General features: G+C 50.5%; 1 protein-coding gene across 2 annotated transcripts in view; it reads left to right on the forward strand.

The window, feature by feature from the left end:
- CHST11 (carbohydrate sulfotransferase 11) overlaps positions 1-23,462 on the forward strand; it is a 239,918-nt gene that overhangs the window by 120,768 nt on the left and 95,688 nt on the right. The window lies entirely within an intron of this gene.

Genomic DNA, 23,462 nt, shown 5'->3' on the forward strand with positions numbered 1-23,462 from the left:
TTACTTTCAGTGGTTGCTTTCTGGGTCACCCTGTTCTGTATAAACGGCTTTGACATCCTAGCGAGGGGTGGTGCCTGAGTGAGCTTTCAGACCCGCCCAGGTTTGGGGCCCCTGAGACCCACACAGATGCCATTCATGAATGAGACTCTGAAGTCGCAGAGCTGGCTGTGTGGTCTCCCCTCGGCCACGCCCACAGAAGGCTCACAAGGGGTGAACTTGGTTTTTAAAGCCCAGTGAATGCTCCCAGAGTTGCACCTCATGGTGCCATTTCGGCAAGACGCCCTTGTGTGAGGGGGGGGACGTTTTGCTAAGTGACTGTCAGGATATAAAGTGAACTTGATTATGAAGAGTTCCTCTGAGCAAAAATAAGCTCCATCTGCAGGAGAGCGTCCTCTGTGGAGACCCAGGAGCAAAGGGAGCCGCGGTCTCCTTGATATGTGTGGGTCTTGACACAGAGACTCCTAGGTCCTTTTGTGGGAACATTAATTGGTGCTTGACACTGAGAACTGGTGAGTGACCATTTAGTAGCCCAGCCACTGACCTTTGATGCCTGTTAAAGAAAAAAAATTTACTGCTTTGGCCATAGTCTCTGAGCTTTATTTTATATCACATTGTTAACTTAGTATTTCTGTTGACCCGGTGGCTTGGTGGAGGAAAATATTGCTTGTGCTTAAAGGTGCTGAATTTCCAGAAGTCTTTGCAAAGGGGTGAGCCTGAGATCCATCTCTGCCCTGTCTCTCACCCACACTTCCTTCTGGAGGGACGGGCTCCTGAGTGTGGTCACCCCAGGTGGCCGAACCAGGTTCACTCCTCCCCGGCCCCTCACCCCACTTTGGTCCTAGCGGGCCTGGGCCAGGTGAGCTGGGCAACTGCAAACCCTGAGGCTCCCTTTCCTGGGCTCTCTCTGGACTCAGCAGGGAACTTGATACTTGCGTTTTGTTTGGTTGCCCAACTAAGTTGATTCTGACAGGCCAGTCTCCCCATCCATTCGCACACCGTCCTTAGGAAGAGCAGAGCCGGCTTCGGCAGAGGACGGGGTTTCTGGGCGGCCACGTGGAAAATGAACCCACGCGTTCGAAATGCAAACCATTCCCCTGTTTGCATTGACAGCCTCTACCCCCAGATCATTCTCCACTTCAAAACAGAACTGCCAGGGCGCTGTTGCTTTCTTGAGGGAGTTTTTATGGGCAGCAGATGGTGTCACGGGAAGGGACTCTTTCTGAAGCAGACGTCCCTCTGGAGAGAAACTCCACGGGCCGCATCTGCGCTGGTCTCTTGTACCCCCAACCCTAATGCAGGGCCTGGCTTATGGCGGGTACCTCCGAATATCTGTGATTGAAAACGGAAAGCCCAAGTTCAAGGTCCTGCCCCACCTCCCACCGGCGGTGCAGTCTTGCCTGCATGATGAGTCGCCTTTCAGGGCCAGTTTTCCCATCACTCCCAAACAGTGGGAGGACAGTCTGATGTGTCAGAGGTTGTGTAAATATGGTGCGTCATCATCGTGGTTGTGAGAATGGATTCAATTTTGGAAGACTTGACGTTAGAGTCAGACCACGTTGCAGGCACGATTGCTTCATTTATTAGCTATGTGAATGTGGGCAATGTACTTAACCCCTCTGGGGTTGCTTCCCTTCATTGGTAACTCAGTGCTAAACATACCTGCGCGGTTGTTTAGCGGTTGAGAGGATGTGCCTTCCTCGACGCTTCTTGCAGAGTTCATTCATTCCCAGATTTACTCCTTCACTCCTTCATCTGCTGTTACCAGTACCCTCTGTGAGCAGCTCAGTGCCGGGCGCTGGGCACGGGAGGGGGAGCAGTGCGTCTGTGCTCAGCCTCCCACGTCTGGTTCCTCTCACTGTCCGAGAAATGACCTGAGTGATGGACTGGCGAATACACTAATGAGAGGAGAGAGAACCTTCCTGCACAGAGGCCCTCTCTTGCTTCGGGGGTGTTCTGAGTGTCGTGTGGGTGAGATGCTCGTTTAGCGGCAGTAGCCTAGGACCTGGGAGGGAAGACAGGGCTGGACAAGCAGTTCTGGGAGCCATTGGCAGGGGCGTAGGTGGGTGAGTCACTGCCCTCCGTGGAGAATGCCGCGGGCAAGCTGTGTGGCCCCTTGCCATGGCAACCAGGATAACGTCCCTGCAGGAAGATCTCCCTGCTTCCTGGGGATGTTGCCCCAGGATGTTTTTTCTTAGGCTGTTTCCTTTACAAGCTGCAATTATGTTCCATTCTCATGCAAGTCCAGTCCCTGGTGTGCTTCTTGGAACAACTGTCTTGGTGATCCTTTGGGCTGCCGGGGCCTGGGTGGGGCGTTAAGGGTAGAGAAGGGAGTGGGCATTCCTGCTGAGTTTAGTTAGGTTTTGAGTCCACGAGGCACTTGAAACTGCACCTGATCTGGCTCAGTTGCGGTTTCTCGTGTTTCTCTACTGGCCAAGCTGTGGAAGCCGCTAAGCCTGGCCTGGTGTCATCCCAGAGGCACGTGACAACCCCTGTGCTTGCTAGACACTGAACTGCTCCTGGAGATGCCACATCCCCTGTCGAAACTGACTGGTGGTTTGGGAGGGGTGTAGGATGGTGAAAACAGGAACGGTTTGTGTTTGCCGGGAAGCCAACGCCGCCTTGTCGCCGCGGTCTGATGCTGTAGGCCAGGGGCTTGACTACATGCCTGTTTAGCTGCTTATGAACATCTCATCTAATGTGGATAATAAGCCCCAAGCCAGGTATTACACCCTCGTTTGGAGAACCGGAGCTGAAGAGGTCATACAACTTGCCCAAGGTCACACAGCTAGTGAAAAGTAAAGACTCAAACCCAGGACAAATTACAGATGTGTTTATCTCTATGCTGTACTCACTGTCACCAGCAAAGTTTTCCTGGTAGGAATTACCCCTGCCACCCTCCAGAAAAATAAAATCACACCCAGATCTTTGTCGGACAAAAGCTCCAAACCTCCCTTGGGAATCTTGGCTATAATCTGATTTTAGTGTCTAAGGTTTCTTAGTTTAGTCCCTTGCAAATGTCTAACCATTAAAACAACAATTGGTCAAAAAAAGTTCGTAGTGGATATTCTTAGAAAAACTGCACTCTGATGTCTTATAATTTTCCTGCTTCTACGCTGTCTCCCTGACCCCAAAATAAAACGTAATTGCCGATCGGATCAGCTGGCGTCAAGTCACTGAAAGTTCAGGAGTTTCCAACTGCACATTTGTGGGCCGAGCACATCTGTGGGCCGCCCTGGCTCAGCTCACGCTCGGGGCAGAGCTCCGATGTCAGCCAGTAACAGGGCGTAATTGCCCCTAAATGCCACCGAGGGCGAGACAGCTTGTCCTTCTGCCTCGCCCACCTCCCGGTCCTCTCGTGGGTTCCCTGAAATCTTCACAGCATCACTCATGTGGTTCAGCCCTGCCCTGCCTAGTGCTTTCTTTAGCATTTATACTTGCTCTGTGATTACCACGTTCTGAGAAGACAGATGCACAGCCCAGGGGCTGACCAGGAATTCATAAGCCCTGAGCCAGGAGGCTTGCTCTAGGTTCACTGGTCTGCAGGCCTTCCTAGGGGGTCTCTGAGGGCCAGTCAGTGTTTTATTATAAAATAATAAAATAGGGCCTTTATTGGTTCATTCTTCAATGTGTTCAAGTAAATTTACTTCTTCATAAGGCAGACCCCAGGAGGTAGGTTGGAGAGAAGGAAAGAGAGATAGAGGCAGAGAGAGAGAGAAGAAGGAAAGTAAGGGAGAAAGGTACTATTCATTGAGTGTGTAATACATATCTGTGACTGTTCCAGGTGTTGTTCACACATAGCTCATTGAATATTCACAACAACCCTAAAAGGAAGGTATCCAATAACGCTGTTTTTCAGCTGAGTTAACTGAGGCTCAGAAGAGCTGAGTTATCTGCTAGGATCACACAGCTTCTAAGTGGGAAGGCTGGGTCCGTCAGAGCTGGTGAGATTGTGGGAAAGTGAGAGCTGACCAGTTCATCTTTCCTGGGTGGGAAAACGCTTCGTTGAGGCTCTTTTTTCCCAGTGACTAAGCTGAGACCTGGTATGTGCTCAGGATAATTGCAAAACTCCCAAAGCCAGGGCCAAGGCTCCTGAAATGGTATGGAATGTGTAGTAGTTGCCCAATAGACAGCCGCAGATTGGTTTTTGCGCATTGAACCTGGTTTTTGGAGAGGCCATTGTCTCCTGGCTGGAGCCACCTGCAAAGCTCTGCTATGGGGCAGCACAAATTGGTGAAATTTGGGAGTTGAAGTCATTGACTCCACTGAGTGTTTTAAATTGATGAAAGCTTGAATGTCTAAGGAGGGGCAGGGAATTCTCCTAGTCCCAACCTGAATAGTTTTCTCAGCACCGCTTGCCAAAATGTGTTTCTCCTACAGGCATGTATAGAATAAACAGAGGAAAAAGACACGGGGAAGAGAGGTGCTTCGGCGGTAGGATGTGTAAGTGCTGGGTGAGAGGCTCTCGGCAAAGTCATGGGAGAATCAGGATTATTGAACCCTGTGAGGCGCAGAGCACAGTGGGGGGCTTTCTAGAGGAGGTGGCCTTTGAGCCAGGCCTTTGAAGACACATCAGACTTCACGTGACAAACAGGAGGGAACAGCATCACAGAGGGAAGGAACAGCAGGGGTGAGGGGTGGGCGGAACAGACAGCCCGGGGCGTGTTCGAGAACAGTGAGGAGTTTGTGCTGGAGTTGGGAGCTGGTGGGAGATGAGACAGGAAGGGAGGTTAGCAGCAGGTGGATGAGGCTTGTCCACTGTCCCAGAAGGCTTCGTCTTTTTATCCACTGTCAGGGTCGGAGGTTCCAAGGGGCCCATAGGAGATGGTCTGCCGTTTGTGAGCCAGCTTCTGCTTTGGACTCAGCCTCCTTTTAACTGTGGGGCTTCTCTAGAGCAGGCCATGGCCCCTCGTCCCTGCAGTGTCCTCATCAATAAAACGAAGGGTATGGACTAGGGTTCTCAAGCCCAGCTGCACATTAGGACTATTCAGGGAGCCTTGAACAAATGTCAGTGCCCAGGCCTCCCCGCCGAGATCCTGATTTTATTGGTTGGTCTCAGATAGAGCCAGGATGTCAGTGCTTTTCAAAGTTCCCTGGGTGATTCCGATGGGCAGCAGCAGAGTTCTGGAACACTGGACTGGAGAGTAGGAAAGGGCCCCTCCTAGTCTAAAACATCTTTGATTCTCAGCTTCTCACATAACCCATCACGCGGAAAACAGCTCAAAGCGTATGCGTGGAGGTTGCTCACGATCATTTCCACTCTCTTCCTCTGAAGCCGCATGTCAGTTTTCTGCATACAGCCTCGTCCGCGGGGATGGAGATCACATTCTCTCTCATGCTTCCTGGGAAGGCATGTGGGTCAGCACCCTGGGCGCTAGAGGCTCGGTCAGGATTTTGTGGGCAAACCGGAGAAGAGAGCCATGGGGAGAGGACTGGGGGGAAGGAACTCTGTGTGAAGAAGACCCCTGAGCCACTCCGCTCACAGCCCTGTAAGAAGGAAAACTCAGACTTATTTATTGCCGAGTCTCTGGTGGGGCTTCGGAAGGATCTGTGAGAAGGGAAGGGTTCTCTGCCTTTCAAATTGTTGGTTGGGAAGAATGATGCTGAATGGTGGTGTCCACTGAGGGAGGCAGGAAGGAGCAGGCATTGTCCAGCCCCTACTTTGGTCAATTAATCCCTTCATTACCAACCACCTGGTAAATGACAAGTCTGTCTAATTATCTTGCTTTGACCTAACAGCTGTCTACCAGCGGAAGAGGGATTAATTGATTTAGTTGTGGACTGGCTCCTTATGCAAAGATATTGCTTACTGTCGGTCTAGCAGAACGGCAGCTGGCTGGCAAAGATGAAATTTTACATTAACTTGATCTCATACACAGCACTTGGGGAAATGCTTCATTATTAATCGCAAATTACAATAGATGAGCACAGCCCATGCAAAAACCAGAGACAGTGAGCAGCCTCTTCCACCATGGCCAATGGCTCTGTTATTCTTGAACTGGGGAAGGTGCCCTGGGTCGGATTTCCAATCAAGCCAGGACAGATGGGAACTCTACGTTCAGACACGATTGGGGTCAGAGGAGAGGGTTGGGTGCTTGAAGGAAATGGGGGATCCCAGCCCCGGTGTACACAGCCCTGCTATATAACCTGGGGCAATTCCTTAACCTCCCAAGCCTTGGTTTCCATATTTGTAAAATAGGAGTGAGATACCAGTCTTGCAGGTTCGTGAGATTCTACGTCATGTCTAAAGAGCACCCAGGGCAGTGCCAAGGGCAGAGTTGGTGTCAATTAGTAGCTGTTAATGAGCTGCGTTGAGTTTGGTAAACTGGAACTTAAGGAGTCTGGGCCAGTCTGTGCCCCTGTATGGCAGGCTCAGATACTTCGCAGATGCGCAGTTGGAATTCCTTTGAATAATAATAAGATAGATGATTTCCTCTTGCCTGGAAGCTACTAGCTAGTCATCGTGAGCACTTCCTAAAAATGTTGATTTACCTTTTCTGTCTGGTAGGCTCTGTCATTAGTCAGCCGGATGCGCTGGTTTATAAGGCCGTGAGCACATCTCTGTGGTGTGTGCGCATGCGTGCACTCAGCCCACATCCTGGAGGATGGGCAGATACAGTCGTGAAGTTCAAAAGGCCTCCTGTGGGTGGGTTCCTCATGCCCCCGGTGCCTAGCGAAGTGCCCGCGGAACGGTTGTTACGTAAGACCCAGTTCTGGGCCGTGTTCATGGGGTGTCGAGCTCACAGATGGATCCACGCTCATTCAGGCTGTCTTTCTAGGCAGCAGTCCTGTTTCAGGAAACCTAATTTCACCCAAGGTATTCAAATCTGGAGAGGAAGCTCAGTGCCCTAGTGGGGTTTTTCTGTGTCAGTCTGTGCCTATAACGCGGAGAAGGGCATGCGAGTGACAAAATGACCTGGGCCATTTCCAGATGGTAACACAGCTGTAAAACCTGCCGTTTTCGGAAGTTATTTCCTAAATTACCCTCAATTATAAGAGGCCTCTACATAATTTGATTTTTTTTTTTTTTTGTAAATTACACAACCGAAGGAGCTTCTCAGCCAATTGGGTTTAACCTTGGCGGCATGGATGGGGCTGAAAAGTCCTGGCTTGTTCTCAGGTTCTCCGTGGGAGAGCCCTGGCAGGGGGTGGGCGTCAGCACGCGCCATCTCTTCCTGCCTCCCGTCCCCCACCCCTTCACCTCGGCAGGTCTGGCGGGGAGAAGGGTTTCCCTCTGCCTTTACCACTAATTACTGTGAAATCTAGGACAAAGAGCCGCACCTTTCCTCGGACTGGAAACGTTGCTTATGAGGCAGAAATAAAACACCAACACGTCAGTTATTCAGGATGAAATTAGAAAATGTATGGAAAGTTCCAGGCACATGGCGAGCTGCTCAGTGAATGCTGATTTTTTTATTCGTTCAGATGAAACCTCCTTCAGGAAGCTCTCCCTGCTTCCCCCTCAGCCCCCACCCCAAGCTCAGTTTAAATGTCCTTCGGGGATGGTGCTGCCTTCTCACAATATAATGGGACACTTGTAATTTGACGTTTTTTTTAGTAGCCACTTTTTAAAAAGTAAAAAGAATACAGGTACAATTTATTTTATTTTTAAAAGATTTTACTTATTTATCTTTAGAGGAGAAGAGAAGGAGAAAGGGAGAGAAACATCCATGTATGGTTGCCTCTCGTGGGTCCCCTGCTGGGAACTGGCCTGCAACCCAGGCATGTGCCCTGACTGGGAATCGAACCACGATTGTGTGGTTTGCAGGCCTGCGCTCACATCCACTGAGCTACACCAGCCAGGGCCAGGTACAATTTATTTTAATATGTTTTATTTAACCTGGTGTATCTAAACTATGATCATTTCTACATGCAATCAACAAGAATTATTAGGATATTTTCCTTGCTTTCATACTAAGTCGTCGCATTCTGATGTGTATCTGACACAGCACATCCCTGTTCGGACTGGCCACGTGTCACGTGCTCAGTTGGCCCCAAGTGGCCAGTGACTGCCCTGTTGAACCATGCGCGTCTCTGAAATGCCCCCTTCTCTCCACCCTGTGCTGCTGTCTCCCTTGTTTGTGACACTTACTTCATGCCTTTGACAGGATTTTACTGGGCTTCGTGCCCTGAGGGCAGGTCCGAGTCGTAGGCATCTTGGAGCCCCCGAAAACCGTTCTTCCTGAAGTGTGAGCAAGTGCAAATGCCGTGGAAGGGCTGCTACTCAGGAAGGTGCTGTTAGACTTCGTAAGAGTCTTTCTGGAGACTAGCGTGGGGCAGGTGTGGGGAGGCTGGCTCGGGGGGGTGGATGCTTGAAGGCCCTGGGGAAACAGAGTCACAGGACTGGGAGAGGAAGGCGGGGGTGGACGTGGGGCTGCTTAAACCAGACTCCCGCCCCCAACACGTAGCCCCAGTTTGGCCACGTTTCTTCATTTCCTCCCTCTTCTCTCCCTTCTTCTTCCTCTTTCCAATGGCACGAGTAGGAACTCACTACACACGTGTCGAGGGAAGTGGGACTGAAGTGCCTTTACACCCTCTGTCCCTCCCGCGCTTTTTGTAGACCTGCTGTGTTTGTTTCCAGGGCGGGCTGTAACAAAGGGCCACGGGCCAGGGGCTTAAACTTTCAGTCTGGAGGCTGGACACCCGAGATGTGGGTGTGGGCAGGGGTGGTTCCTTCTGATGGTCGTCAGGAAGAACCTGTCGCATCCATCCTGTCTCCCAGCTTCTGGAGCTTTCCTGGCAGTCGTTCGAGTTGCTGGGCTCGTGGAAGCAGCACCTTGGTGTCTGCCTTTGTGTTCACACAGCGTTCTCGCTGTGTGTGTCTGTGTCCAGCTCTCCCTTTTCTTGTTAGGACACCAGTCATATGGGGTCAGAGAGGCCCACCCTACTCCTGTAGGCCCTCATCTCAGCTAATGACATCTGCAATGACCCTCTTCTCAAACAATGTCCCATTTCGAGGATCTGGTGCCAGGACTTCAACATATGAGTTGGAGGTGGAGGGCAGAATGCAACTCATAACACAGTGCTTAGCACTGTGCTAGATGCTGGGGCTCTTGAGACGAAGAAGTCCTTGCCCTCTGTTAGTTCATACTCTGATAGGAACAGCATAGGGCCAGTAGACGGAGCATTACAAAATGACGGCTGTGCGAGTTCAGGGCACGATGCTGGAGGGGCGTAGAGATGGACCCCTAGACTCAGCATGTACATGTGGGAGTGTGTGTGTGCGTGTGTGTGTGTGTGTGTGTGCATCTAGCCTGCGTTGCTCTGATTGAGCAAAGGCACAGGGGAGATGGTGCACAGTAGCATGGGAGGCTGCACACCTGCGTACACAATCAGACATGGGTGGGGGAGAGGATGGCTGTCTGTCAAGGGACAAAGCATTGTGTCCCTGGAGACCTCTCATCCATGCCCCTCTGGTTACGGCAGGCAGGTCGAGGATGCATAAAAAACAGAGTCCTTCTGTGGCTCCAGAATTCTAGAAAGGTGGTCAGCTCCGGAGTCCCAGCCGATCTTCTGCTGTATCTGCAGGGCTACGCCAGGAGACACCGCCAGGCTGGCCTTGCCCCAGCCCTGGCAGCTGTTGGGCAGCCCTGGAAGGAAGCTGGCCATTCTGGAACATGCCACAGGGGCGGGACGCCCAGACAGACTCTGGTGCTGCCTGACATGGCCTGCTGTAGTCTTTCCTCCTCTTTGTCTTAAATCAGGGGTTTATAAAATCACAAATGGCCAACATACAGTCCTGGCGGTCATTTTGAATATTGGAGAGGCCTCTCTGGCCATCTGTTTTGTCTCCAGCATGTTCTCTGCAGGATATCCGCAGATATAACGGCATTCTTCCAGAGCAGAGGTTGGCTTTTGACGGCTGGGCAAGCCCAGTGCTTGCTTGGACCCAGGCCTCACACACCGTCCCAGTCAGTGTTTGGGGAAAAGTTCTGAGATGGTGGGAGATGTCAGAGGCTGCACTGCCTAGAATTGGTCAGAGCACAGGTCCTGGGACCAGCCCTCAGAGGCTGGAATCCCAGAGCCATCACCTGCCAGCTGTGGGACTTGGAAAAATGTTTTACCTTGTCCATACCTCAGTTTCCTCAGCTGGGAAAGGAGGATAATGCTAGCACTTACCTCATAGGGTTCTTGGGAGGCCGAAATGAATCCAGACACATGAGGTGCTCAGAGAGCTGTCTAGCGGCGAATGAGGCCAACGTAAGTGTTGCTGTGGTTATTACCATTCAGGCACAAAGGCCAGGAAGGAGCCAATGATCCCTGAGGACAGATGAGCAAGTTGCAGTTCAAATCACTTAGAAGACACATCTCCCTAGAGCTGGATCATCTTCTACCTGTTAAAAGGGAGCATCATCCTTTAGAACAGGGGGTCTCTGCTTTGCCTGCACTTTAGAATTAAAAAAAAAAAAGATTTAAAAAATCTCAGGGCTCAGGCCACAGCGTCAGCCCTGAATCACAATTTCTGTGGCATCAGTGCTTTTTAAAAGCTTCCAGTGGGTTCCAATGTGCAGCTAAGTTTGAGAACCACTGCTCTAGGATTTATTACTAGGTCTGGGGACCAGCAGCCTTGGCACTGCCTGGGAGCTTGTTAGAAATACGGAGCCTGGGCCCCCACCCCAGCCTACTGGATGCAAACCTGCATTTCAAGGGCCGCAGGTGGTCTGCACCAGCCTTAACTGGAGAGGGCTCCTGGGGGAACAAATGGCCCACTCTCCAGGGGCTCCTAGGCGAAGCAGCTGTCCCGTGCATCAGGTGATAGAGGACAGGTGGCGGAGTCGGGAGATAGGGAAGCCAGTGGGCGGGATGCAGGGATGGGGATATGAGTGATGGGATGTGTGTCTACCCTGCTGTGTACCAGCGACTTGTCTCTGTTTCCCGTCTTCTCCACCAGTCCCAGAAACTCCCCCAGATCAGGAATGACATTGCCAGGCCAGAGACTGGCTCTGAAATGGGGAAGTTACAGGAGGTACTTCTGGGAGTTTTAGGCGTTGGGAGGCTGTTTTCAGATGTTGGTTTTTTTTGAGCTCTTCCTTGCCCAGGTAGGTACCGTGACCATCTGTAATTTTCTCCTCAGCCCCCGTCAGCCTTGTTAGGAGGAGCTTCATGGAGACCACAGTGGGCGATTATCTTTCATCCACTGGCCAGAGCCCCAATCAAGAACCAGTGTTCAAATAGGAGTCAGGATGATTTCGGTCTCTGCTAATAACAGGAAGCACAGAGCCAGTGAAAGCAAGCCTCAAACAGGCAGCTGGGAAAGGCCAGGGCAGGAGCTGCCCACGTTGGGGAGGGTCAGCCATGCTGCTAGGAAGCTCCGTTAGGTGTCTGTTGGCTCAGTATTGCTTCCACAGCCTTTCCCAGACTGCCAGCGGTAGCTGGTAGGAGGAATTAATTATCAGAAGGGGTTAACTCACTCTCCACACTCACTTATCACTAAGGGTAAGGAATGAAATAAACCGACACTAAGCCCTCGGTTTTTGCAGGTGGAACATTCTGGGTTCCACTTTGCAAGAGCAACCCATAAGTGCATTTATATGCAAGAACTGGTGGTCTCTGCAGAGGCACATTTGAATCAGAGGATGCAGTCCCTCAGCTAGTCCGTGAGCCCAGCGATCCCTCAGCCAAGGTGCTTCGTGAGTCTGTAATTGTCATTCCCGAAGGAACCTTTATTCCAGGGCCGACGGAGCCACTTGAAACTTTCACCGCATTTTGTTGGGAAATGGCATGCTGGAGTGACCTTTGGAAGTTAGGAGGCTGTCTTGGAACATGTCCCTCCGAGTTATTTTGTCACCCCGTGGACCGGCTCGAGAGTGGAAACCCCCACTCTTCCCACTCGCTGCATCGGTCTCTCATCCACAGGCTGGTTGAGCTCCGTGTGGGATCTCAGCCTCGCTCTCAGTAGGTTTTCCTTCATCTTACAGGACAAATCGGCTGTGTCTAAAAAGAAATGTGACTTTTATAAGGAATTGGCAGATACTAGGGGAGTTTGCAAGCAGCTGACATTCACGGTCACGGGGGAAAGGAATTGAGTGAGAAACAGAAATCCACAGGTAATTTTCGAGCCTCGCGTTAATCAATAGCCCTCTTCTCCAACATGCCTTTAACCAGTGCCCAGAAATAAGGCCAAGTCATCCCTCTCTTCAAAACTGAGGTCCTGGGAGATCAGTACGGAGGACGAATTTGCCAGACCCTCATGTAATGGGAAGCGTCTAGAGGAACTGAAATTCTTTAAAATTTTTTTTTATAAATTATTTCTCAGAGTCATTTTTCTTGAGCAAGTGGCAAAATAGACTTAATTTTGTTGGTTGGTTTGCTCATTTCTCACCAGTGAATAGCATGTAACATTGTGATTTTCTCTTTGCTCAAAAGAAAATGATGATTGGGATTCAGGCCTAGATAATCTTGAAATAAGAACCAGGAGCTAGAAGAATGAGAGTCGATAGCAATTGATAATGGAGTCTCCTTCCCCCAGGGTAATATGGTATAACTCAGAGGGGAAGAAGTGATAAGTATCTTGTTAAGATAAGGCCTCGCCAAAAACAGCCCATGGCAAATTGCTGCCATTCGTTATCCGATTAGTGCACAAGGTGCAGTCTTTCTCGAGCCTGAGGAACCCTGCTTGTCTTTATCGGTTCACTGGTTCAAATTTCACTTGCTGAATAGCAACATCCAAATGCAGCCGCCAACGTGGGAAGGTGGTGGTGTCTCTGGTCGCCAGCTTTACACTGTGGGGTCCTGGGAAACCCCACAGACCTCAGCCCTCAATCTGAGGGGCACCTGAGTCAAGGCCAAGGAAAAGGATCTGTTTGGGAAATAAAAGCCAAGCTCGCCTCAAAGTGGCTACACCCAGATAAGGGAACCAGAGCAGACATCTGTTCTTCCTCTCTGGTGCTGCCCTTGACTTTGCCCTTGAGTCAGGGTCATTCAAAACCCAAGGCCTAGAGTTATTTGCCTCCTAAACTGTGATAGGCATCTTTGCCTCCTTCCAAAGACATCCGCATCCTAATCCCCGGAACCTGTGACTATGTCACCTTATATGACAAAAGGGACTTTGCAGATATAACTAAGGTAAGGATTTTAATATGGGAAGAATAACCAAGATTATCCAGGCAGGCCCAATATAATCACAGGGGCGTCGGAGTCAGTGTCATGGAGGAGAGGGGATGACTGACGGAAGCAGAGGTCAGGGTGATGTGAGGACGAGCCACAAGTCCAGGAATGCAAGTGGCCTCCAGAGCTGGGAGAAACACAGGGAGGGTCTCGCTCTTAGGGCCCCCAGAAGAAATGACGAACCCCTGGACTCCAGCGCCTGGGACCTCCAGAGTTGTAAGGGGATAAATTTTTGTCTGAAGCCAGTGACCGTATGGTAACTTGTTACAGCAGCAACAGGAAGCTGACGCAGGAGCTCCCACATCCATGGCCCGAGGGAGGCCTGGGAGGAGCTGGGCCTCTGCCTCAGGAGAGCAGAGTCTAGCAGTAGTGTGGGAAGTGGGAAGGCTGATGGTGCTGGTGGTGATACTGCCCGTGGTGGAGTTTGTTCTGAGCATAAAGTGTGGTCCTGTGAAAATGCCTACCAAATCGGACTCGTGAGGCAGCCACTTGGGTGACCGAGGCGGGGGCTCATTGTAGCTCACGCCCTTCCAGGGGCGAGGCTGAGACAGGAGAGCCCGAATCCTTATATTTGTAAACATCTCACTCACTGGCAACTCTACACATCACCTGAAGTTTTATCTCAGTTTGGTGGACGGGTTCCTAAAGGCGGGAGATGCTCCCACTGTGTTTAGTCAGTCCATTATGGAAAAGAAAAAAAAAAAGACTGAATACATGTTTGGAGCTAATGGTGTTGTATGTGTTAAAACTTTCAATTTCCTTCGCAATCAGGTAATGCTTCCAGTGTTCTCAAAGTACCTTCGCGTAGGCCAGCTTCACTGAAACGCCCAGTTCTCTGGGGGTCCACAGGGCAGGCGTTCTCTCCTGTGTTACCGATGTAAAGAGAAGGAAGTTCAAGATGTCACGTTGTTCTCCAAAGGCAAAAACTCTTCCTCAATGACTGAGACCAGGCTAATCCTGAAAGGCTAACAGGTCAGAGGAACAGAGCGTTCGGGATGAGAACAGACAGCCCGCCTAGCTGAGTGCCCTTGAGCAAGTTACTTAAGCTCTCTGTGCCTCAGTTTTCTCATCTCCCAATGGAGGAATAATCGTGGCACCCACCTTACAGTTTTGTGTGAAAACTAAATGAAGATAAAGCAGTAACATGCTTGGAACCGCACCAGGCACATGGGAGGGTGGGGAGTTGTGTATCAGCAGCCGCCACCTCTGTGCGTCCTCAGGAGTGCCCACAGGCTAAGAACCGAAGTGCCCCAAAGTCCTCTTGTCCTGCTGGAATATTCTAGAAAGTACTAAACTCAGTCGGTGCCTTATGCTCCAGACCAGAGGTCCACAAACACTTTCTGGTCGTATTGTAGCTACTCAGCTCTGTTGTAGTAGTGTGGAAGTGGCCATAGCCAATATGTAAGTGAAGGGACGTGGCTGGATTTGGTCCACAGGTGACCCCTGCTCTAGACAAAGCTGAGAGCCAGAAGCCCCCAGTTCAAGTGGCAGCTTCACCTTACTTCAACAGTATTTTTGAGTAAGTCCTGGAGGCTCCTGGGACTCTGGTCCTTCACCCCTAAAAATGGGCATAACAGTGCCTCCCTGGAGAGATGACAAGACCCCTTTGTAGACTATGGAGTGCTGTCCCTAATGCAGTTATCGGCGTTCAGTTGCTGACGCGCAGTCATGGCCGGGGCTGCCTGTTGTAGACAGAACAGTGCACGCGCACTTGGTGTGAAATGCTGGGTGCCGGCCCACCAGCGGGACGGCCCGCCGTTGCATTCTGAAGTCAGGAAAGGGTTCTTTAACCTCAGTTCTGTTCATCTTATTTTGGGATATGAGAAAAGCACCAGCCTCTCAAAGCTTCCCTTGCCTGCCATGTGGGGTTTATCCAGCAACACTGCCCATGTGTTAGCGCCGATCGATCGCTGCGAAAAACGCCACTGAGTGCGATGACTGTGATGAGTGGGGGCTGCGGGAAACACGGTGCACCCTCCCCACGTCTCAGGCCGGAGAAGTGAAACCTAGAGCCTCTCTGGGGGGAGACGGGTGGTGAAGGGTGGCCCAGCTGAATCACAGAATTGTGGTCAGTGAAAGCATTGTGCTGAGCAATTACGCATCTCATTGAGACGCACTCGGTGTTGGCCTCCGTACTAGGGGAATTGTCGAGCAATTATGTGGAGACCTCAACTTTGAGATTTGAAAAGGGGTCAGTGCATCATTGGCAGGTGAAGAAAAAGAAGGGACATGGTTTGAAACAACAGGTATTAAATGGCTGTTGCAGTAAGCGGCAGACAGGGATGTCAGGAGGCAGACGCCCCGCTCACCCAAGACTGTGTGTGGTCTCAGGATCACACACAGGCCACGTGGACAGTGCGTGTGGTGCCCTCGAGGGGCCTTCTTAGAGTCAAAGTGGTTTGTTCTGTGGGAAGTCACATGGGTGGTGCTTGGGACACGTCTCTCTAGTGAGTAAATGATTGGTGTTCGGCACATGTTTGTCAGGCGAGTGAATGAAGGAGGGAGGACATGAAGGAACAAGGTTTATAAGCCAATAATGCATGTAAAAGGAAGATTATCATACTACGGCTGGTATTACCATGGTATGGCTGGTGTGAGGAGTAAATGGAATACTGAACCCGAAACCCTCAGCACGGTGCCTGACACCAGGGGACACTCGTTCAGCTAGCACTGTTATTTTGTTTTTCTCAGGTGTGTGGGTCAGCTCGGGCTGCCGGAACGAGATACCACACACAGACTGGGCGGCTTAAACAATAGGCATTTATTTTCCGAGCTCTGGAGGTTGGAAGTTCAAGTTCAAGGTGCAAGCAGATTTGCTCTCTGGTGAGGCCTTTTTTTGTGGCTTACAGATAGTTGCCTTCTAGCTGGGCTCTCACGTGGCACCTCTTCTCTGTGTAAGGATGTGGCGGGGAGGGAGGGAGATGGAGAGAGAGAGGAGAGAGGGAAGAGAGGGGGGAAGAGAGAGAGGAAGAGAGAAAGATCTGATGTCTCTTCTTCTAAGGACACCCAGTCCTATTAGATTAGGGGCCCACTCATATAATCTCATTTAAAAACATTTTTTAATTGATTTGAGAGAGAAAAGTGACATTGCTTTGTTATCCCACCTATTTATGCCTTTGTTGATTGATTCTTATATGTGCCCTAACCAGGAATTGAACCCGCAACCATGGCGTATTGGGACAACACTCTAACCAATGCAGCTACCTGGCCAGGGCCAATGAAGGTCCTGTCTTCAAATACAGTCCTGTGTGGGGTCAGGGCTTCAGCATGTGAGTTTTGGGGAGAACAACATCCCATCTGTAATACTGATAAAGAATCAGACTTTTAGAGGAAACTAATCAAAAAGCAACTTTGTAGTTATTAGGCCTAACCTTGTCACTAAGCTGCTATACAAAACCTTTCAAACCACTGAAGTGATTTTTTCCTGGGACAAGAACTCGGAGTGTCCTGGAAAACTGGACAGACCTCCACGGCCAGATGCCCCTCGGTGGCGGGGGGTGGGGGGAGTGGGGCGTTGGTGCCTGGTCCTGTGCTTTCCAAACGCCCCAGAGTCCATCATTTTACTCTCCACTGTGAGCGGTACAGGAGACTCATGAATGCTGTCTTTTTTCTTTAAAAAAAAAAAAAAAAATTCCCTGACCTGTTTGTTTGCCAGCCTCCATATAACATTGCTTGGGAGTGAAAGAAAGTCAGCCGCGTGAACCTACGTGAGCACTCCTGGATATGATTTCTTTTCCTGCCTTTTTCATCTCAAATCTGCCTGGAAGACCGTTATAGCTCATTAGTGTGAACCCTGCTAATTTAGAGCACGGAACCCTTCCTCCAGGTTTACCACGAAGCAGGAATTTGTGAAGCAAATTAATAGTGTGAACATAATTAGGAAAGATGAGCCCCGTGGAGCCGGCAGGTACCTGGAGATGATCCTGTCCTTTCTCAGTGGCTTGTTTCTTTTCAAATGAAAGAATGGAGCACCGGCAAGTGTATGCGGCCCTTCCGAGCTCACACAGTGGGACTGTTTACCCTCCGTCAGGACACCAGCCTAATTCACGGAGTCTTGTTTGTTCGTGAAAGACACAGGCGCTTTATTGGCTGTGGGTTCCTTTTACTGTGTGGACTTCAAGTATTAAATGTGCATTTAAAAAAATACTCTGCATTTCAGGTTTTCCACTAATTATGACTGGCTTTCTCCCAAGTTAGTCTGAGCTATTTTGGTGAGGTTTTATAGTTATTTAATAATAAAAACTTCATAAAACCTTCTGTACAATTCACTGTAACCAACGCTTGCTCGTACAATGATGTCACCAACAACTTCTTTTTAAAAGACCAGAACGTTTGTGTATTCATGCTCACCTTGAAAGCGGCATTCACCGAAGCCCTGAGAAACAGGGAGAAGTGTGATAGTTTATGGGACTGGGGCAGAATGAGGGAAATAATGCACGTGAGAGAGTCTGTACCTTTGGGAAGCTTTTACAAATGCGTTATGTTTTTCTTAATTGCCATTGGTCAGCCCGCCCCCCCTGCCCCCCCTGACTACCCCCCCGCCCCGAGTGGCCAAAATATGTTTGTGGATGCCAATGCAGCATNAAAAGACCAGAACGTTTGTGTATTCATGCTCACCTTGAAAGCGGCATTCACCGAAGCCCTGAGAAACAGGGAGAAGTGTGATAGTTTATGGGACTGGGGCAGAATGAGGGAAATAATGCACGTGAGAGAGTCTGTACCTTTGGGAAGCTTATACAAATGCGTTATGTTTTTCTTAATTGCCATTGGTCAGCCCGCCCCCCCTGACTCCCCCACCGCCCCGAGTGGCCAAAATATGTTTGTGGATGCCAATGCAGCATTTCCTAGGACACTCCCCAGGGAATGGGCTATTTTTCCATGTGGTTTAACAAAAAGATGCAACACCTCTTTATTAATTTAAATACAGCTGTAACTGCTACAAGGGACTGGAATGTTCTCATCAGCAGACCAGAGCTTTCCCTCTGGAGTCAGACCTGTGAAAGCACCCACCGTCCATCTATAGATTGTTTCGGGGGCCTGGGTTCAGAGCACCAGCGAGGTGGACAAAATGACAACGTGTTCCTTAGCCTTGGGACCTGAGGAAGTCTCTGCCACGGCCACGGCCAACAGGAATGGAACTCTCCAAGGGTTGGGGACAGGGCTTCTATTCTGTCCTTCCTCCAACTCAGCATTGTGGAAGATTTAGGCTCCTTGTCAAAGTGTCTTCTCTGTGTAAAGTCAGTTCTGTACTCGGTAGGGTGACGATGATGTTGATGATACAACAGCATGGTTGCATTAGCAGTAGTCGTAGTTGTTAACACTCCTTGCACACTTCCTTTGGACCAGGCACTATTCTGGTGCTTGGCCCGCATTGTTTCAGTCATCACGACCCTCTATGGTAGAAACTCTGTTTGACAGATGATGGTGGCAAGGCTCAGAGAGGTTGATAACTTGCCTTAGGTCACACAGGTCATCACAGCCCCTGTCCATCTCCTGCCCTTACCCCTTTCACTGCTGCCTGTCACTGTGCAGTAAGTCTCTGACTGCTCAGACTCTTAAGTCCCTGGACGCATGGTGCTCCCGTTACAGGGACTCAGAGGACACAGAGTGGTGTGCGTCAGGGCCCCAGCCCTCGCCATTAAGTCTGAGGCCGGGAGATGGGACTGTAGCTCTTTTGCTTAATCCCGAAAAGTCCGACTCTTCCTGTATTTCCTCCAGGGGCCTATCTCCAGCTTGACAAGTGCTGACAAGGCCCCCCCCCCCCCCACAGAGCCCACTGACTACACATGTCCGGACTATCTCTTTAGGGCTCAGTTTTTTACATTCAAAGACAAAGGGCAGAAGATTTCTATCTTCAGCTGCCAGAGCACAAGTCTACACAGGCTCGTGGAGTTCAGAAGCATTTCCAGCCTCCTCCTCAGAAAGCACGATGTTGACTCGGGGCCACTGATGCTCAGAGAACTGTGTTTCCACCGTCCAGGGAGGAAAACACCCTGAGTTCTCCTAATGGACGAGGGCCAGCATCAGCGATAATGAGCAGCAGCGTGTTAAGTGAGCTGGCGCCTCCCTCATTCTTCAGTCTCATCTCAGGTCCCTCTTTCTCTTCCAGCCACGCGGGACCTGGGTTAGTTCCTCTGCTGTGCTTGCTCTCCTGCCACTGGGCCTTTGCACGTGCTATTTCCACTTCCTAGAAAGCTCTCTTCCCTCCTTACCTGTACTTGGTTGCCTCCTCCTTGGCCACAAGCTAAGGGTTCCCTAGGATCTGTTACGTGTTCCCATAGCACCTTTACCTCTCCTTTACGGCCCTTTGCCCATTTGAATTATTTTATTATTTTTTTGCTAGTTGTTTAGTGCCGTCTCCCCCACTGGCTGCTAAGGTCCATGATGGCTGCCTCTGGGCCAGCTCTATACCAAAGGCAGGTCCTGAAACAGGGCAGGTGCTGCCTAGATGAGTTGCGAACGGGACACCTTGAGCTTTCTAAGGGCTGAGTCTTCTGACCAATGTCCTCGACACCTTCTTTTCCATCCACTCCAGATCCCAGCTCCAGAGTGGCAGGTGGAAGGCTGGATGAGAGTGAGAACTCCAGAGTGAGGCTGTCTGCGTTTGTATCCTAGTCTGGCCTCTCATTAGCTGTATCCACTGCTCCTGCCGCGTGACAAATGACCATAAACTGAGCAATTTGCCACAACACACGCTCTTCATGGTTTAGGAGCCTGGGTGGACTTAGCTGGGCCCTGTCCTCCAGGGCGCACCAGGCTGCAATCCAGGTGCTGGCTGGGGCTGTAGTCCCAGGTCAGGCTCGGATGCCTTTCCAAGCTCTGAGAGCTGTTGGCTGAATTCATTTCCTTTTAGCTGTGAAATCAAAGCAGCTTGGTTCTTCCAGGCCAGCAGGACAGTCTCTTTAAGATGCTTGCCTGATTAGGTTAGGCCCATCCAGGAAACTTCCCTTTTAATTAATATACAAGCAACTGATTAAGGACTTTAATTAGTTCTTCAAAACTTGTTTGCCATTGCTTTATAATGTCACGTAATCATATGAGTGATGTGCCATCGTATTCCCAGGCCCTGCTCACACCAGAGGGGGGAGAATTACAGAGGGCATGTACACCAAGGAGGCAGAAATTGTGGGGACCATCTTACAATTCTAGCTGTGTGGCCTTGGGTAAGTTGCTTAACCTCTCTGTGCTGCTGTTACCTTCTCCATAACATAGGACTAATAATAGTACCCAAGAGTTTGTAGTGAAGATTAAATGATTTATTTATGGTAGATGCTTAAAACAATTCCTGGCAGGTGGTGAGTACTCAGTAAATGTTAGCCATTTAAAGATGATAATTCCAGCCCAGCCAGTGGGATCTAAGCTTAGAAACACAATCCACCAACTGGCTAGAAAAGGAAATTGGAGAAGCCAGGCCGAAGGGGAAAGGAGAGGCAGGAGAATGTCAATGAGCTTGGTACACTGGCCGTTCTCAAAGGACAGCTTCCATTCCACAGCACGGAAATGGGCGAGGCAAACGGAAGGCTGTATCAAGTTACTACAGCAAATTGGATGTAAGTGGCCACATGCACCCGCATTTGAGTTCCTTTCCTTAAAACATCTCAAGGCAAAGAGTAATGTCCTCATCTCTTTGTAAAGCTTAGAAATGCCCTGGGTCAGGAATTGGAATCAAGATGGACATTCTGATATGAAGAAATCCACATGACTGGCTATTTGGGCAACTTTTTGAAAGCATCGGCACCCCAGAATCTAGCTCGGACCTGAAGGAAGGCTTTTTCCTGAAACAAGGTCCCTGTTGGTTCAGTTTAAAGTTATAAGGGCCCCTGGTGACCCAGGTGAGACCCACGCACAGGTGCACTGTGGCTGGAAGGGGGCCTGCCTGGAAATTCGCTCCGTGCCACGCCTTTGGCTGGAGCGCATTGAGAATCGATTTGTTGCTCCGTCTGGTATGCTGTTAACTAAATGTGAGAAGACGCAGGGAGGTGAGTAAATGAAGCAAATTCACAGCAGCAGGTGTCTGAGCACCGGCTGACAGGCAGAGAGAGATGATGCAGCTTCTGTTTTTGGAAAAGGTCGCTTCATCGAAATCCCTTGCAGTGGGGTCACCTAGGGCAAGTCGTCCACTCTTCTCTACATCTCATATTTCGCATCTGATAATTCAACTCCGGTAATTCTATTGACCGTGGTAGTGAACACCACTGATGCTCCGTGCCGGTCCCCTGGGGTTTCTGGGTGCCCACCCGCCAGCTTCTACCTGCAGTTTCTAATGGCCAGACCTGCGACTTGTCTCGGAGGCTGCATTTGGCTTCCTGTAATGCACAGAGAAGAGCAGGAATCTAGGCACCTGCCGCTTCCTGGGCGGCCCTTAGCCCGCTCTGCACCTGGAGCAGAGACCACCTCAGAGGCATACAACTCATGCTCCCAGGCTCCCCGTGGGATCAGGTTTAAGACCAAGATTAAAGCCTGAAATTACATCCTTGTTGGCTTCTTCGTCTGTCCATCCTATCTCTCAGGGCCGGCTACATAATTTGTAGAGCCCCTTGTTGAAATGTTACTAAGAATCTCAAGATGGTGACAGCGGAGTACTGGTGACACCAAGCACCAGAGCCTTCTGATGGGTGGGCCTTGTGCAATGTCACCTGTCGCACATTCAGGAAGCCAGCCCTGACTTTCCTGGAGCCACCCCCTTATTAAGTCACTTGTGCGTGAATTCTCGTTTTGACCTCTGTTCTGGATGGTGATTCTAAAGTGAATATGGCCCCCAGCTTTCCCCTGGGGATCCGAAGGAAGACAGATGAAGGCACCGACCACTACGTCACATGTCAGATCCCGAGGCCCAGCCTGACCCTGGAGGTACCCGCAGCAAGTGCCGTGGGAGGCAGATGCTGCTCCTGGGTTCCGGGCTGCAGGTCCTTCTTCCGCCCTGGGAGCTGGGCGTGCGTTCCAGCTGAGGGACAGGAAGGGCTGGAGTGGATGGAGTAGAAGAGGGGATGGGAGATGATGTCAGGAGGGGAGCACAGCATGAGCAGAGGTGTGGAGATGGGACTTCTGTTTAACAGGTGCCTGCTGTGTCCTCAGTGCAGAAGACTTGAATTTAAAACGACCAAGTCCCTGTCCCCAAGTGGCTCCTAAGAGACGCTTACAAGCAACTCAGGTCAAGTTCTGTGCAAGGGAAGCTGAACTGAAGGGGGTAGGAAGAAGTACTACACATGAGAGAGGGAATCTTAGAAATTCACATCAAAGAAAAGATTTCTTTAATTGTGGAATTTCAGAAACTGACTAGCTCCTGGGGTTGATCTGGCCTGGGGAAACCTGGGAGCCAGCCATGTAAGTGGTTCCCTAGTCCTAGCTCACCGGTTTGTGCAAAGGACGTGTTAAATCCCCTTCTAAGTTGGCTGGACCCTCGCTTGAGAGTCTTTTAGTCACCCTTCAGCTGCATCCTGACCTGGGCTGGTGACAGTGGTGCTCACTCGCTTTTCCTCTCTCCTCTCCAGGAAGCCCACAAACAGGCTTCAGCTTCCCAGGAGCCTCAGGCGCAGTGGTCCCCATGACCTCCCCAATCCCCCCTCCCCGCCTGAAAGCAGGAAATGTAGGGGCTGGCCATGGGGCCGGGGACACTTTATCACGGAGTCTGTCAGGCCGAGCCCCTCCCTCAATGTTCACAGCATGCCTGGGGGGCGGGGCGGGTGGGGATGGCTCTTCCCTTGGGAGGAAGTGCGTGAATGCCATGGCGGCACGGGGCTTGAGCAGGCAGCAGGAGGAGGCTGACTTTCTTTTACGCTGTGCGGTCTTTCTCATGCTTGGAATATGTAGCTGCTCGTGAAGTTCAATGTGAGCGCCAACCGATCGTGGCTCGTAATTCTTCCTTGACAGATACCCCATTTGGGGCAATAAATCATGATTTCTTCACTATCTTTTATTAAGCAATTGAGGGAAGACACACATTATTCTATGAATATATATAATCAAATGATGTTTAATTACTTCATGGTGTTGAAAGAGGGAAGAGAATGGAGAGTTTCACGTTTTCCTCTCCAGTTCGTTCATTTGGATTTTCTCTGGGGGTGGGGGTCAGGCTCCAACAGCATCCCCAAAGTCCGTCTGCACGGCGGGCCTCTGTCTGCTTTGGGCCACAGCCCAGAGCCTTGTTCCCCAGAGAGACTTCTTCTGGCCCTTCTGGCACTGCCCCCCCCGCCCCGACACCCGGCTGTTCTCTCTGCCTGGTGCATCCTGCATAGTCTCAGCTCCGTGTAACAGAGGAAAGCTTAGGTTCCTTCATCATATGCTCTCACCATGTCCTTTGCTCTGCTTTTATAGAACTTCATTCAGTCCACAAATATTTGTGGAGACCTACTCTGCGG

Source organism: Sturnira hondurensis, unplaced genomic scaffold (assembly GCF_014824575.4).
Source record: "Sturnira hondurensis isolate 20B ecotype Veracruz unplaced genomic scaffold, ASM1482457v3 Scaffold0017436, whole genome shotgun sequence".
Classification (NCBI taxonomy): Eukaryota; Metazoa; Chordata; class Mammalia; order Chiroptera; family Phyllostomidae; genus Sturnira; species Sturnira hondurensis.